The sequence below is a fragment of the Giraffa tippelskirchi genome, chromosome 5 (genome assembly GCF_054371585.1).
Source record: "Giraffa tippelskirchi isolate mGirTip1 chromosome 5, T2T-mGirTip1v1.2.pri, whole genome shotgun sequence".
NCBI classification, from domain to species: domain Eukaryota; kingdom Metazoa; phylum Chordata; class Mammalia; order Artiodactyla; family Giraffidae; genus Giraffa; species Giraffa tippelskirchi.
This window is the reverse complement of record NC_137279.1, coordinates 41,104,899-41,121,155: the sequence shown is the minus strand read 5'-3', so window position 1 is coordinate 41,121,155 and position 16,257 is coordinate 41,104,899.

The window sequence follows — 16,257 nt, the reverse complement described above, 5'->3', positions numbered from 1 at the left end:
CTACTCTAGACAGCTTTCTCAGATACTGAGAACAGTATCTGACCCTTGGTAGGTATGCAAATGATTGCTCTTAAATCTGAAATGAATCATTCAGTATTCATTCAACAAGTAGATAATTCAGTATTGCTTATTGATGGACCATTCATTACATCTCAAATAGGATTTTCAAATGAAAATTCTGACATAAATCATTAATTGAAACTCCCTTTAAGGAAAACAATGATGGAAAAAAAAGAAAGAAAGAAGGAGTCCCATTATTCTTGTTGTTCTTTAGTCTCTAAGTTGTGCCCATCTCTTTTGTGACCCCATGGACTGTAGCCCACCAGGGTCCTCTGTCCATGGGATTTCCCAGGCTAAACTACTGGAGTAGGTTGCCATTTCCTTCTCCAGGGGATCTTCCCAACCTAGGGATCCCATTAGAAGTCCTTAAAGGTATGGATACATGTGTCAGCCATTGCATTTAAGGAGAAAAGAACAATAGAAAATTCTTTTTAGAATTCTGTCCTTTACATTTGAGGACCTTACAGGAGAACCCCCATGGACAGAGGAGCCTGATGGGCTATAGTTCATGGAGTTGCAAAGAGTCAGACACGACTGAGCAACTAAGCACAGCACAGGAGTCACCGAGAGCTTCATCTTATCCCAGCTTGGAGTGAATCAGCATCAAATCAAGGCACTAAATTGCTCCTCTTGGGAGTGGACAGTTCTCAAGGGCTTGGGGGAATCTGAGCATGAGGGTCTGTGATATGCCAATAAGGCAGTAAATTGAGCTGAATCCTTTGTAAATATATCTATTTTTGCTATGCAAAATTTCTATTGGAGGAATCAGTTCAGTTCAGTCACTCAGTCACGTCTGACTCTGCGACCCCATGGACTGCAGTACGCCAGGCCTCCTTGTCCATCACCAACTCTCAGAGTTTACTCAAACTCATGTCGATTGAGTCGGTGATGTCATCCAACCATCTCATCCTCTGTTGTCCCCTTCTCCTCCCACCTTCAATCTTTCCCAGCATCAGGGTCTTTTCCAATGAGTCAGTTCTTTGCATCAGGTGGCCAAAATACTGGAGTTTCCGCTTTAGCATCAGTCCATCCAATGAATATTCAGGACTGATTTCCTTTAGGATGGACTAATTGGATCTCCTTGCAGTCCAAGGGACTCTTCAAAATAAAGAAGATTAACTGGGCCTCCACTTCAAACTCAGAACAAAACCTCTTTTAAACTCTAAAAATATTTGGCTAAACATGCTCTTAAGGACTCTGGATTTTGAGATTTGGGTCTGCCCCAAATCACTGACAGTGATTAAGTACCCACTGGGTACAATGTACTAGTGAGTTCAAGGGTCTACGGGGAGTTACAAAGAAAGCAATGAATTCGTCCCTGTCCCCCGAGAGCTTATGGCCCAATGGAAAGAGGACTACCACATAACTGCTTACAAGAAATGCTGAACAAGAGTAGACTTTCTGCCAAATTAAAAAAAAAAAAATTCCCAAACTATTTAATCAGCATGCTTATTGGCAGAATCTTTCCATTCAGGGACCCTCCCTGCCTGCTTTGTGTCTTACAGCAAATCTCCTGTGGTACACGCAGAAGCCCTGTACTCCAGGAGGCTGCCCACAGGACACACCCATGTAGTCACAGAGCAGGGCAAAAGGTACTGTGTTCCTCACTTGATATGTATGTTATCTTCCAGGCCAATAGAAGTTATTGTTTACCATTGTAAAGATTTTCTGGCTGAAGAAAGTCAAATAAATTTGCTATTAATTCTGAGCCTAGAAATCAAGGCAGTATTGCTGAGGATTGCTCTTTCTAATTATTTGCAGATGACCACAGCCATGTCAACGTGCGGACGGAATGGCAGGTTTTCAGCACTTGTTTTTTTTTTTTTCTGCATTTCTTTCTAACACCCAATTTGTTTACTGGTACTTTAGTCAAGGCTAACTTGGACTAAGGAGAATGGAGATGGCAATGACTGTGCAAAAAGGAAACTTGTGACTTCTTATGTAACAAGTATCAGAATCAAATTTGGATGCAACTTAGGAATCATGTGAATCATCCTCTTACCTTCAAGTGGGGCCATCCTTAGACAATTGAGTTTTCACATGTATATATATATTTATGGATATGTATATGTACATACACAAACATATATATGTAATATAGGTATATCTATTTTTAAACATTGATAAACTTCTATTGGTTTATATACATACCTTTACATGTATATATTTTTATATGTTTATACCTTTATATATATACATATCTCCCAATGAAGCATGAATGAGTGAGTGCAAAGTCACTTTAGTTGCATCAGACTCTTTGTGACCTTATAGACTGTAGCCCACCCGGCTCTTCTGTCCATTGGATTCTCCAGGCAAGAATACTGGAATGCGTTGCTATTTCCTCCTCCAGGGGATCTTCTAGACCCAGGGATTGAACCCACACCTCTTACATCTCTTGCATTGCCAGGTTTCCCAATGAAGCATGCCCCCCTGCTTTGGTTTCCATGCCTTTGTGTGGGCCATACCCACACTGACTCTGGTCTCATTGTGATACAATCTCGCATGATGCTGAGGCTTGATAACCTCTTTCACACTGGGGCTTATCATCTTGGAATATTTGGTATTGGAGCCCCAAGCCACAATGTAGAGTGCTCTACTCTGCCAGAGAGCCCCCCACAGAGAGAAAGATACCTAGTCAGCCCTAGATGTAACAGTCATCTCTCTGAGGAGCCCCATATGTGACTGGAAAGACAATCTTAAAAAGTTCAGCCCTTGTCCAGCCAAGCTTGGTGAACTCACAGGGTTGTAAGAGCAATAAAATACTGTTATTGTAAGCTACTAAGTTTGAGTAAGCGATGTGTTACACAGTAATAGATAACTGAAGTAACCTTGTGTGTCTGTATGTATGATATCCAGAGAAATTTCCTGACTTCCCTCTTACATTTTTGTTTTATTAAGTACAGCATATTTATGAGAAAACAACATAAATAAACTTTATATACACATTTTAATAAAATTAACAAATAATTGTAAAGCAAACACCTATGTAACCACTACCTAGGTCAAGAAATAGAACATTACTAGCACCCAAACACATTCCGTAGGCACTTGTCTCCTCATAACGACCTGTGCCCATAGGTAACCACTGTCATGATTTTAGTGACTTTAATTGCTTAGCTTTTCCTTACAGTTTTACCACTAGTGTATACATTCTTAAATATTATGGTTCATTTTACCTGTTTTGAATTTTCTATGAATGGAGTCACTCTGTATGTATTCTTGTATGACTTATTTCATTTGCTGAACTTCTATTTGTGATACTCATCCATATTGACACATATAGCTGTAGTTAGTTAATTTCTGCTATGCATAGCAGTCCATAGTGTGAAAATAACAGTGTTTTATTTTTATTCATCCTACTTTAAATGGACATTTGAGTTATTTTAATAGGCATTCTGGACATGCTGCTACAAACATCTTCATCTTGCATCCTGGTGTATGAGCTTCTCTTTGACAACAGTTCTCAAAGAGTTACACAGATTGCCGGGGTCCCCAAGACTATCTCTGAGGGTCCATGCTGCTGCTGCTAAGTCGCTTCAGTCATGTCCGACTCTGTGCGACCCCATAGACAGCAGCCCACCAGGCTCCCCTGTCCCTGGGATTCTCCAGGCAAGAACACTGGAGTGGGTTGCCATTTCCTTCTCCAATGCATGAAAGTGAAAGTGAAGCCGCTCAGTCGTGTCCGACCCTTCGTGACCCCATGGACTGCAGCCTACCAGGCTCCTCCATCCATGGGATTTTCCAGGCAAGAGGCACAGCAGTAGGTAAACATCTGTTGGGTAGCAGACGAGGGCAGAGTGAGCAATTAGGGCCTGCAAAGATTTTGTTGATTTTCAGTCTAATAAATAAAGGAACATGTCAATGACTTCTCTGAAGAGTAAATTTTACCTATTCATAATGAAAATGAATTGGGTTTCACTGGTGGCTCAGTGATAAAAATCTACCAATTGGCCAATACAGGAGATCTGAGTTCAATCCCTGAGTCAGGAAGATCCCCTGGAGAAGGAAATGGCAACCCAATCCAGTATTCTTCCCCGGGAAATCCCATGGACAGAGGAGCCTTGTGGGCTACAGTCCATGGTGTCACAAAAGAGTCTGACACAACTGAGCAAATAAACAACAACAAAACTGAAAATGAATTGGGGTGAGAAATTCCTTTTATTTGGTCTTACTTGATTTATTGAGTTGGATCTGATAAGCTAATGGAATTCAAGCGAAGGAAGAGACAAGCCAGACTCATTTTTCTAAACCTTTTTTATTTATACACAGAACCTACAGAACCGATACCCAGTAGGTATCCAGTAGACAGGAATTGCATTAATGTATGACCTCATCATTATCTTGAGTCAGAACCCTGCAACTTAGAATTTCTAAATATGCTTCTAAAAATTTTATTCACTAAGATAAAATAAAATATTCAGGCCTCCCCCCATGTAAAATAAATGGGTTCCCTCACTCTACTTTTTCACACACACCAAGTTGCCTTCTTCTTTTACAAATATTGAATTAAGAATCTACTTTCTAACTCTTCATTTTTGATCCTGTGAAATTTGGCTTTCACACCTCTATTTCTCCAGACTCTGCTGTTTCAAAGGGTAACGTTCTCCAAGTGATCAACCTCAGTTTTGTCTCTGATGATAGGATCCTGTATCAAAGATGATAAACTACTCATAACATAACTACTGTCAACCACTTTTTACAAATTATTTATTTTTGGTTGCACTGGGTCTTTGTTGCTGTGCAACTGCATCTCACTGGGGTGGCTTCTCTTGTCGTGGAGCATGGGATCTAGGTGCGCAGGCTTCAGTAGTTGCAGCACATGAGCTCAGCAGTTTTGGTGCAGGGCCCTAGAGCACTCAGGCTCTCAGTAGCTGTGACTCAAGGGCTTAGTTGCTCCAAGACATGTGGAATCTTCCCAGACCAGGGAAATGAACTGGTATTAAATTGGTAGGCAATTTCCAACCACTGTACCACCAGGAAAGTCCTGTCAACCACTTTTTTTTCATGAATATTCTGTGCTTACCGAGAAAAGTTTGTTAGTGATCACTGGGCATAGCTCAAATGCAACATCTACATGGGACCTTCCCAGATTACCTTGTCTGGGAATGATCTCATTTTCCTGAGAATGCTTGTGTATTTGCTTGAATTGTTATTTCCCAAAATGTGATGCATATTACACTAGTGCCCAGATACATTCTATTAGTCTGTAAAAGTCTCCAGCATCAAGCAAGTTCAGAACATTCTATACTAAAACCCCTCATGTACAGTGATAATACATATTAGCTTGTTAAAGCTTCTGGTAAGTCTCATAATAAAGAAAGCTAACTTTAGTTCCTATCTTGGATGTTTTGGCATGAAATCCTTTTTACTTGTGATACCTGTTAACATCTCAAGTAGATGTGAACCAGGTGTGTCAAACATGATTTAAGAAATGGTACTCAAGTATTCATTTGACTCTCATGCAACATTAACTTTAGTTACTTGCATACACTTTTTTCTCTCTCTCTAGAACATTGTACAGGAGACAGGGATCAAGACAATCCCCATGGAAAAGAAATGCAAAAAAGCAAAATGGCTGTGTGAGGAGGCCTTACAGATAGCTGGGAAGAGAAGAGAAGCGAAAAGCAAAGGAGAAAAGGAAAGATATTCCCATCTGAATGCAGAGTTCCAAAGAATAGCAAGGAGAGATAAGAAAGCCTTCCTCAGTGATCAGTGCAAAGAAATAGAGGAAAACAACAGATTGGGAAAGACTAGAGATCTCTTCAAGAAAATTAGAGATACCAAAGGAACATTTCATGCAAAGATAGGCTCGATAAAGGACAGAAATGGTATGGACCTAACAGAAGCAGAAGATATTAACAAGAGGTGGCAAGAATACACAGAAGAACTGTACAAAAAAGATCTTCACTACCCAGATAATCATGATGGTGTGATCACTCACCCAGAGCCAGACATCCTGGAATGTGAAGTCAAGTGGGCCTTAGAAAGCATCACTATGAACAAAGCTAGTGGAGGTGATGGAATTCCAGTTGAGCTATTTCAAATCCTGAAAGATGATGCTGTGAAAGTGCTGCACTTGATATGCCAGCAAATTTGGAAAACTCAGCAGTGGCCACAGGACTGGAAAAGGACAGTTTTCTTTCCAATCCCAAAGAAAGGCAATGCCAAAGAATGCTTGAACTACCACACAATTGCACTCATCTCACATGCTAGTAAAGTAATGCTCAAAATTCTCCAAGCCAGCCTTCAGCAATACGTGCACCGTGAACTTCCAGATGTTTAAGCTGCTTTTAGAAAAGGCAGAGGAACCAGAGATCGAATTGGCAATATCCGCTGGATCATCAAAAAAACAAGAGAGTTTCTGAAAAACATCTACTTCTGCTTTATTGACTATGCCAAAGCCTTTGACTGTGTGGATCACAATAAACTGTGGAAAATTCTGAAAGAGATGGGAATACCAGACCATCTGACCTGTCTCTTGAGAAACCTGTATGCAGGTCAGGAAGCAACAGTTAGAACTGGACATGGAACAACAGACTGGTTCCAAATAGGAAAAGGAGTACGTCAAGGCTGTATATTGTCACCCTGCTTATTTAACTTATATGCAGAGTACATCATGAGAAATGCTGGGCTAGAAGAAACACAAGCTGGAATCAAGATTGCTGGGAGAAATATCAATAACCTCAGATATGCAGATGACACCACCCTTATGGCAGAAAGTGAAGAAGAACTGAAGAGCCTCTTGATGAAAGTGAAAGAGGAGAGTGAAAAAGTTGGCTTAAAGCTCAACGTTCAGAAAAATAAGATCATGGCATCTGGTCCCATCACTTCATGGGAAATAGATGGGGAAACAGTGGAAACAGTGTCAGACTTTATTTTTTTGGGCTCCAAAATCACTGCTGATGGTGATTGAGGCCATGAAATTAAAAGACGCTTACTCCTTGGAAGGAAGGTTATGACCAACCTAGATAGCATATTTAAAAGCAGAGACATTACTTTGCCAACAAAAGTCCATCTAGTCAAGGCTATGGTTTTTCCAGTGGTCATGTATGGATGTGAGAGTTGGACGGTAAAGAAAGCTGAGCACCACAGAATTGATGCTTTTGAACTGTGGTGTTGGAGAAGACTCTTGAGAGTCCCTTGGACTGCAAGGAGATCCAATCAATCCATCCTAAAAGAGATCAATCCTGGGTGTTCATTGGAAGGACTGATGTTGAAGCTGAAACTCCAATACTTTGGCAACCTCATGCAAAGAGTTGACTCATTGGAAAACACCCTAATGCTGGGTAGGATTGGGGGCAGGATCAGAAGGGGACGACAGAGGATGAGATGGTTGGATGGCATCACCGACTCGATGGGCAAGGGTTTGGGTAGACCCCGGGAGTTGGTGATGGACAGAGAGGCCTGGCGTGCTGCAATTCATGGGGTCACAAAGAGTCGGACACGACTAAGTGACTGAACTGAACTGAACTGAGAACAGAAGTGACCTCAAAGCTGAGACCTTGTCCTATATACTTTGATGTTCCCATGAAACCATGCTTCTTTTCCAGGTGTTTCTAAAAAATATACAGGCAGGCACAGATAAAACTCTTAGCCTGTAGTCCTGGATACTATGGAGAGATTATAATTCTGAATCTTCGGGATTTCATTTGTAATCCAGAAAAAGTTACTAGCTTAAGGTCATAGTGAAACACTTAACTATCCTCCATGAGTTGTAACTGAGAATAACCATGAAAGTCCAAACATGGTATTAAGCTATGTTGAGACGGTTTAAGAATAGAAAACATGGCATACTCAAGTCACATTCCTGGATTCATAGCATGTGGCTATGCAGTAATCTCTCCAGATGAGTATGTTGTAGAAAATGGCCTGTTGATTGTGGGCATGAGAGGCCCTTGGGATAGCTTGTTCAAATGCAGATGCCTGAGCCCTACTACAGATCCACTGGATTATTTTGTACTTGGACCCCAGGGTATCTGCAAATTTATTTTAATAAAATTCCTAAATTATGTGATACACATTGAAAGTTTGAGAACAACAGCTCTAAACGTATAAGGTTTGGCATGTTCATAGGAAATACTTCTCACTTTACATTTTAAGAAAGCAGTTGCCTTTGGAAACAACATATTTATTCCAGTGACAGTTCCATTTCTCAAAAAACATTTTTTATGACTACGCCTTTTGTGTTGTTATAACAGCCTCTAAAACATTCTTTGGTATGTATTCCATGCTGCAAATCTGTTCTTTTAAAGAATGACTTTGAATGTTAGCAATAGTCATGACCATTTTGAAGACTGTGAATGAGATAAATATGGGTAATATGGTTGGGGTCCCAAATAGGGTGTGATTATGAGCATATTAAGGGCTTCCTTTGTGGCTTAGATGGTAAAGAATCTGCCTGCGATGCAGGAGACCTGGGTTTGATCCCTGAGTCTGGAAGATCCCCTCGAGAAGGGAATGGCTACCCACTCCAGTATTCTTGCCTGGAGAATTCCATGGACAGAGGAGCCTGGTGGGCTATAGTCCATGGGGTTGCAATTTGTCAGACATGATTGAGCAATTAACACTAACTAACTAATGAGCAAATTAAAATCAAAGTCTTTTTGTATGACTCTTATAAAATATAAAGATGCATAAGTTTAACAAAACCTATGCCTACTTTCACAATCACTATATTTATTTTTAGTGAAAATTGCTAAAATATTACATTTGGCTTGTGGAAACAAATACTCAAAATGTTTTGTTTCTAAATAATTTTGGAAATACATTCATGCTCTGCTATTGTACCAGAAACATGTACACGCAGATATTAATTCAGAATGGTGCCTCAAATTTCAAAAATGTTGATGACTTTTTAGCACAGATATTTTCAGATAGTTTCAAGAGTATGAAATCAAGAGTTAGAAGACAGACTGGAATGGGCCTGTATGAACAACGTTCTCAAATTTTGAATGGTACTTTCACTCACCTTGATGTAAATTCTTATTTTATTTTATTTTTTAAATTAATTTTTGTTGGAGTATGGTTGATTTAGGGCTTCTGTGTCAGTGGTAAAGAATCTACCTGCCAATGCAGGAGATGCAGTTTCAATTCCTGGGTTGGGAAGATCCCCTGGAGGGGGAAATTGCAACCCACTTCAATATTCTTGCCTGAAAAATTCCATGGACAGAGGAGCCTGGCAGGTTACAGTTCATAGGGTTGCATAGAGTTAGACCACCTGACCTGCCTCCTGAGAAACATATATGCAGGTCAAGAAGCAACAGTTAGAGCTGGACATGGAACAACAGACTGGTTCCAAATTGAGAAAGAGTACATCAAGGCTGTATATTGTCACCCTGCTTATTTAACTTATATGCAGAGTACATCAGAAGAAATGCTGGACTGGATGAAGCACCAGCTGGAATCAAGATTGCCAGGGGAAGTATCAATAACCTCAGATATGCAGATGACACCACCCTTATGGCAGAAAGCAAAGAAGAACTAAAGGGCCTCTTGATGAAAGTGAGAGTGAAAAAGTTGGCTTAAAACTCAACATTCAAAAAACTAAGACCATGGCATCCGATCCCATCACTTCATGGCAAATAGATGGGGAAACAGTGGAATAGTGACAGATTTTATTTTCTGGGACTCCAAAATCACTGCAGATGGTGACCGCAGCCATGAAATTAAAAGACGCTTGCTCCTTGGAAAAAAAGTTATGACCAACCAAGACAATGTATTAAAAGGTAGAGACATTACTTTGCCAACAAAGGTCTGTCTAGTCCAAGCTATAGTTTTTCCAGTAGCCATGTATGGATGTGAGAGTTGGACTATAAAGAAAGCTGAGTGCTGAAGAACTGACGCTTTGAACTGGTGTTGAAGAAGACTCTTGAGAGTCCCTTGGACTGCAAGGAGATCCAACCAGTCCGTCCTAAAGGAATTCAGTCCTGAATATTCATTGGAAGGACTGATGCTGAAGCTGAAACTCCAATACTTTGGCCACCTGATTCGAAGAGCTGACTCATTGGAAAAGACCCTGTTGCTGGGAATGATTGAAGGCAGGAGGAGATGGGGATGACAGAGGATGAGATGGTTGGATGGCATCACTGACTCAATGGACATGAGTTTGAGTAAACTCCAGGAGTTGGTGATGGACAGGGAGGTCTGGCGTGCTGCAGTCCATGGAGTCACAAAGAGTCAGACACAACTGAGTGACTGAACTGAACTGAACTGAGCAACTGAGCATGGGATGACATAGTTGATTTACTGTGTTGTGTTAATTTGTGCTGTACAGCTAAAGGAATCAATTATACATATACATATATCTACTCTTTTTTAAATGCTATTCCCATATAGGTTGCTATTCCCATATAGATGCTATTTCCATATATTCCCATATAGGTTGTTACAGAGTATTGAGTAGAGTTCCCTATGCTATACAGTAGGCTCTTATTAGTTATCTTTTTTATATAGTAGTATGTATATGATAATCTAAACCTCCCAATTTATCCCTCCATCCCCTTTACCCCTTAGTAACCATAAGTTTGTTTCCTACCTCTGTGATTATTCCTGTTTTGAGAATAGGTTCATTTGTATGTCAGTGTTTTTTTGTCCTGATTTTTGTTTTGAATGCAGGTTCTGCCCTAGGTTCTTGGTTTCTGAGTCCTGCTGCTCCAATGAGCTCAGTTATTTGAGCAACTCACCATGTTTTCCTGGCACTGAGGAGAGAATAGCAATGGCCAGTCAAGTAAATCAGTACAGATGGTCCCTGACTTAGGGTGGTTCCACTTATGATTTGTCAACTTTATGATGATGTAAAAGGGATGCACATTCAGTAGAAACCATACTTCCTGTTTTGATTTTTATCTTTTCCTGGGTTAGTGATATGTGATGTGACCCTGTCTTGTGATGCTAGGCAGTGGCAGCCACAGCCCTAGTCAACTGTGAAATCACAAGGGTGAACAACTCATATTCTTACAACAATTCTGCACCCACACAACCATTTTGTTTTTCACCCTCAGTCTGTTGCAGGGAAGAGCCAGTTCTGACTCCATGTTGGAACTTTTACTTTAACCTTTGCTTCCCATTGCTATTGTTCACTAACAGGACACTGTTTATACATAATGGCTGCCTCAGGGAACCCTTCCCCTCTGCCTGAATATTAAACTAAATCCGTTTGTTCAGGACTTTGTCCACATGTGGATGGCAGGAAGGAATAAATTAATACATCCCCTCCTTAATACTTGCCATTCTAGGAGATAGTTGCAAGATCAATAGGCTTTTTACTTTGCTTCCTTACCTCCCCTCATCTCTGTTCTATAAAAGAACCTGGCATTCAGACTCCAGGAAGATGACATGAGTTTGCTATCTTCTTGGTCAGTCAGTTTTCTGAATAAAGTCATATTCCTTGCCTCAACACCTCATCTCTCAGATTTACTGGCCTATTGTGAGGGGAGCAGAGCAAACTTGGACTCGGTAACAAGTATGGTATTCACTAAATTACATGAGCTATTCAACACTTTATTGTAAAATAGACTTTGTGTTAGATGATTTTGCTCAACTACAAGCTAATGTAAGTGTTCTGAGCACATTTAAGGAAGGCTAGGCTAACCTGTGATGTTTGGTAAGTTAGGTGTATTAAATGCATTTTCAACTTATCATATTTTTAAATTACAATGGGTTTATTGAGACATAATCCCATCATAAGTCAAGAAAGATCTATCTAATTTGTTAGATTTATGCATTAAATGTCATTGCAATTTTCAAGGCCTTTTGTGGTCTAAAAAATCTCATAAAGCAATAAAACAACCTCAACACTATAGAAACAATTTTTAAAAAGTCTCAAAACAGTGTTCCCTCAGCTAAATTTTCTTTAAAAAAAAAAAACTTACTAAGAGTCATTTTGAATTTAAAACTTAAGCCCTAGTTTTGTCATCTGTAAAATGTACATAATAGTGCGATTGACTTCAAGTTCTTGAAAGAATTACATGAAATAATTCAAGTAAAAAAACAGTTTAAGAGTGTCTAACTATGCAATTAGCTATTGTTACTATTATCAGATAAAGCAACCAGCACTGTATTTGGCATTTGTAGTTGAATAAATCACAGGTAGCTATTAATTTGTTGTTATTTTTAATATAACTGATGAAATAGTCAGGAAGTTACTTTAATCAAAAATTTAATTGACTCAGTGATCATACACCCCAGAGTAGACACAACGTCAAATTCTTAAGTTTTTGGACACTGCCTAATGTACTTTTTATTCCAAATAAATATTACTGAAAGCATGAATTCCTTTGTTTGAACCTGATTTTCTGATTGGAATTAGAGCATATGTAAAACAATGTTACTAAATGCTAATATTTGTTAAGACTTGTCTAGTACTTTCCCACTAGGGAAAAGACAATCAAGGAATTAAACTGAGGCCTTATGCATTTAAATAAATGTTTACAAAGGCTAAAGAATGTTCAGTTTATTCACAACTAGTAAAAATAACCTAAGGAGAAGAAAGATGACCCAGCATTCTATATTTCAAGCCAGAACCATTTTTAAAATTCTAACTTGATGGTCAAAAATAGTTCAGCAAATTTCTACTTTTTCCCTCTTTTTTCAAAACACTGTGCCCTGTTGCCAGAGCAGAGGGAAAAAACTGCCAAAATATCATGAGATAGGTGACTCTCAGGGGTACTTCTTGTCAAGCAAGAAGTGCCAGAAATCTTGTCGAATGGCCAATACAAATTTTCTTTTGCAGACTCTCGAGGTTTGCATCTGGATTCCCATCTGCATTTTCTGAGTGCTGGGCCAAGCTGAAACGTTCAGTTTATCCATTGCTAATAAACATGTCAGCAGTTTCTTTGCTCTCACATCTGTTGTGAAAAACTTTATCTTTCCTGAAGTGTATTTATTTTGTCTTTAATACCAGCTTTCATGGATTACAAAATAGAGATATGCCTTCACTTAACCAATTCAATAACATATGTTGGAAAGTGCCCCACAAGAGCGATGAGATAAATTAAAGATGTATATTATATCTTGGTCCTGAAAAGGAAATCAAATGTAAAGAATAACAGCAATTCTCAGGAAGGCCATGCCAATGGAAACAACTTGCCTCTTAATCAAGTTCATCTCAAAATCTATTCAAGACACTCTAGGCATCATAGGAATTCAATACAAAGTTTTTTAAAAATCTATTATCTGTTTGTTTCACTATAAGGGCTGTTGTCAGGCAAGCTGATGACTTTCTTTCCCAAGGAAACAACCCCCAAGCACTTGCTTCTCATTTTATATCCACCAGAATATCTGTCCTGCACACTTTACCGAAATTGAGGTTTTTAGAAGATCAAATGAGGAGTGATATATTAAGACGCGTTAAAACAAAAAATTTAAGCTATCATATAGATGGTAAATAACTGCCAACATTTTTCTCCCCTTTCTATTCTTTCATTTTACTTCATATCCATTTTTGAAGGATCCACTCTCTTCTCAGTGACTCTCCAATATCCCACCCTCTCAAAACATTTAATCATCAGGGAAAGGTATGTCTTCACATAGGTGAAGAATAGAATATTTGGAAATTCACCAGTATGTAGTTTAAGAAAGCAAGTAGGAAAATCCTGATAACAGGTATGTGGTAAATGTGATTAGGGCTCTCAGAGATGTACCCATGTCCTCTTCAGACTCTTCCTCTGAGGTTCTGGCTATTCCTAGTACCACAAATTACCACATATCACTCTGAAATTCAAAGCCATTTTCTTCCCAGTTGGCCAATAGCCAACTTCTGGTAAAGTCAAAGAGGGAATGGGGTGGAATTCCCCCACCCTACCACTCTGTCCCTTCAGCCCTGTTGCATAAAGCAGCAATGGTGTACTAACATATGAAGTTTTTGCTAAAGGATTAGGTCAATATCAGAAAGAAATGTACCTTTGAAAGGATGGTTAACAAGAAAAATCAAAAGATTTTAAATTAAGAGGATCAAAAAAGCCGAAAATTTGTTTTTAAAAATGCTTGATTTCATTAGTAACCAGGGAAATGCATATTTCATGACACTGTAAATGAGATAAAATTTGACACACACACAAATTGATAAACAAAGAAAACTGGATAAATCCTGGTATTGTTGAGAATACAGAGTAAGTGGAAATATAAATTGGTAAAACTATTTTAGGAAATAGCTCATTATTATCTAGCTATGTTGAAAGTACTTGCAGCCTATGACCTAAGCCTACTAAAACTATTTAATAAATAAACCAGGATATATGCATAAATGTAACCATAACAGCTATTTTTATAATAGCAAATAACTGAAAATAACTCAAATATCTGTCAAGCAAAGGTAGAAAAAATAAGTAAGCTGTGGTATAGTTATATAATGGAATTTCTTACAGCAAGGGAAACCAATTAACCACCTTGTGTTGATAAACATTAATTTAAAAAATAGCCAGAAAAGCAAGTCACAGAGGTCATATACATTGGATGCTATATTTGTAATCATCAGCACAAGTAAAATTAAACATCTCTTAAGGGTGTATGCATAAATTGTTAAAATCACTAAAAAATGGAATAACAAAAATGTTTTGAAGGGATACGAACACACATGCAATCAGGAGAAGTCTAAAAGGGCTTCAACAATATTCTATTTCTTGAGCTTGATAATGTACATATATTTAGTGTTATTTTTTTTAAATTGCACGTGATGAGTATATTCAAGAGTTACAGAAATGAAACACGTTGATTGACATATATGACTTTGTATCCATATATTTCAAAAGCAATAAATATAGAAAGTGAGAAAAGGAAAGAAGTGTCAAGAATTTAGGATATATTAATAGAAAGAAGACATGAAGCTCAGGTTACTGTTTACAAGGACTAACTAAACAAACATGCCAGTCAAAACCCAAGAGCAGTAAAGAGGTGACGATGAAAGTGTCAGATTATTTAGGCTTCTCGAAGAGTAGTTCTAATCTGGAGTCCAAAAGGTGTTGAATATGGAGCCAAGACAGAAATAGATAAAGAGGATAAGTGGACCTAGATTACAGGGAGCGTGAGAGGAGGAAGGCAGTGAGCAAGGGTGAAGTAAGCCAAGCCTTGATTCTAGGAGAAATGGGCATTGTTAAAGGGAACTGGGGGACTCTTCCAGTGGTAAAGCTGCATCAAAACTGCTGCCCTTTAAGAATCTATCGTAAACATTTCTGTTCACATGAGATCCAATTTCCATTTATGTGAACCTCGAGTGTATAAAACATGTTCTCAAGATGGACTTTTATAGAGATGAAGTAAATGGGCTAAGAGGTGATAGATGAGCTTCCTCCTCCCAAAGTAGTAAGACCACGCTTTGTAAGGTTTCAAAGGACAGCAGAGGGGCATTTGTTAGATCACCAAATGGGGAAAAAATGACCGCATCACAATCAGAATATCTACACTTATTGTAAATTGACTCTACTCCAATAAAATCAAAACTAAAAAAATACACAAAACAAAAAATCACAAGAGTATTGTCAAAGATCACCAATACGGATCACCATGACAAATATAATAATAATGAAAAAGTTTGAAATATTGCAAGAATTACCAAAATGTGACACAGATGCACAAGGTGAGCAGTCACTGTGAGAAAAAATGGTGCTGATTTGGTCAATGTGGATTTGCTACAAACCTTCCTTTTGTAAAAACCACAACACAATAAATCAAAGAATGTCTATACTCTCTAAAAAGAAAAAGAATATCTACATTTAATGTTTATTTTCAAATAACTTTGTATCTGAGCATGAAGCTTGGCTTGGACATTAAACAACACTTTGAGTTTGGGAAGTCACAGCTTTTTTCTGTGCTCCAATTTTTTAATCTATAAGTCAGAAAGGTGTTGGCTGCTCAGTTACGTCCAACTCTTTGTGACCCCATAGGCTGTAGCCCACCAGGCTCCTCTATCCATGGAATTTTCCAGGCAAGAATACTGAAGTGGGTTGCTGTCTCCTTCTTCGGGGGATGTTCCCGACCCAGGGTTAGAACCTGAGTCTCTTGCATTGGGAGGTGGATTCTTTACCACTGCGCCACCTGGAAAGAAAAGTGTGCCTCCGCTTTCTTCAATGTTTTCTAGACCTAACAAGTGACAATGTTAAGATTCATAAATTTAATGATTCAATTCTAATTGCGATTTCTCTGTTCAGACAATTTCCTAAAAGCTAAAAGAGAAAAATGTCCACAAAGACTTTCACTTCCCCT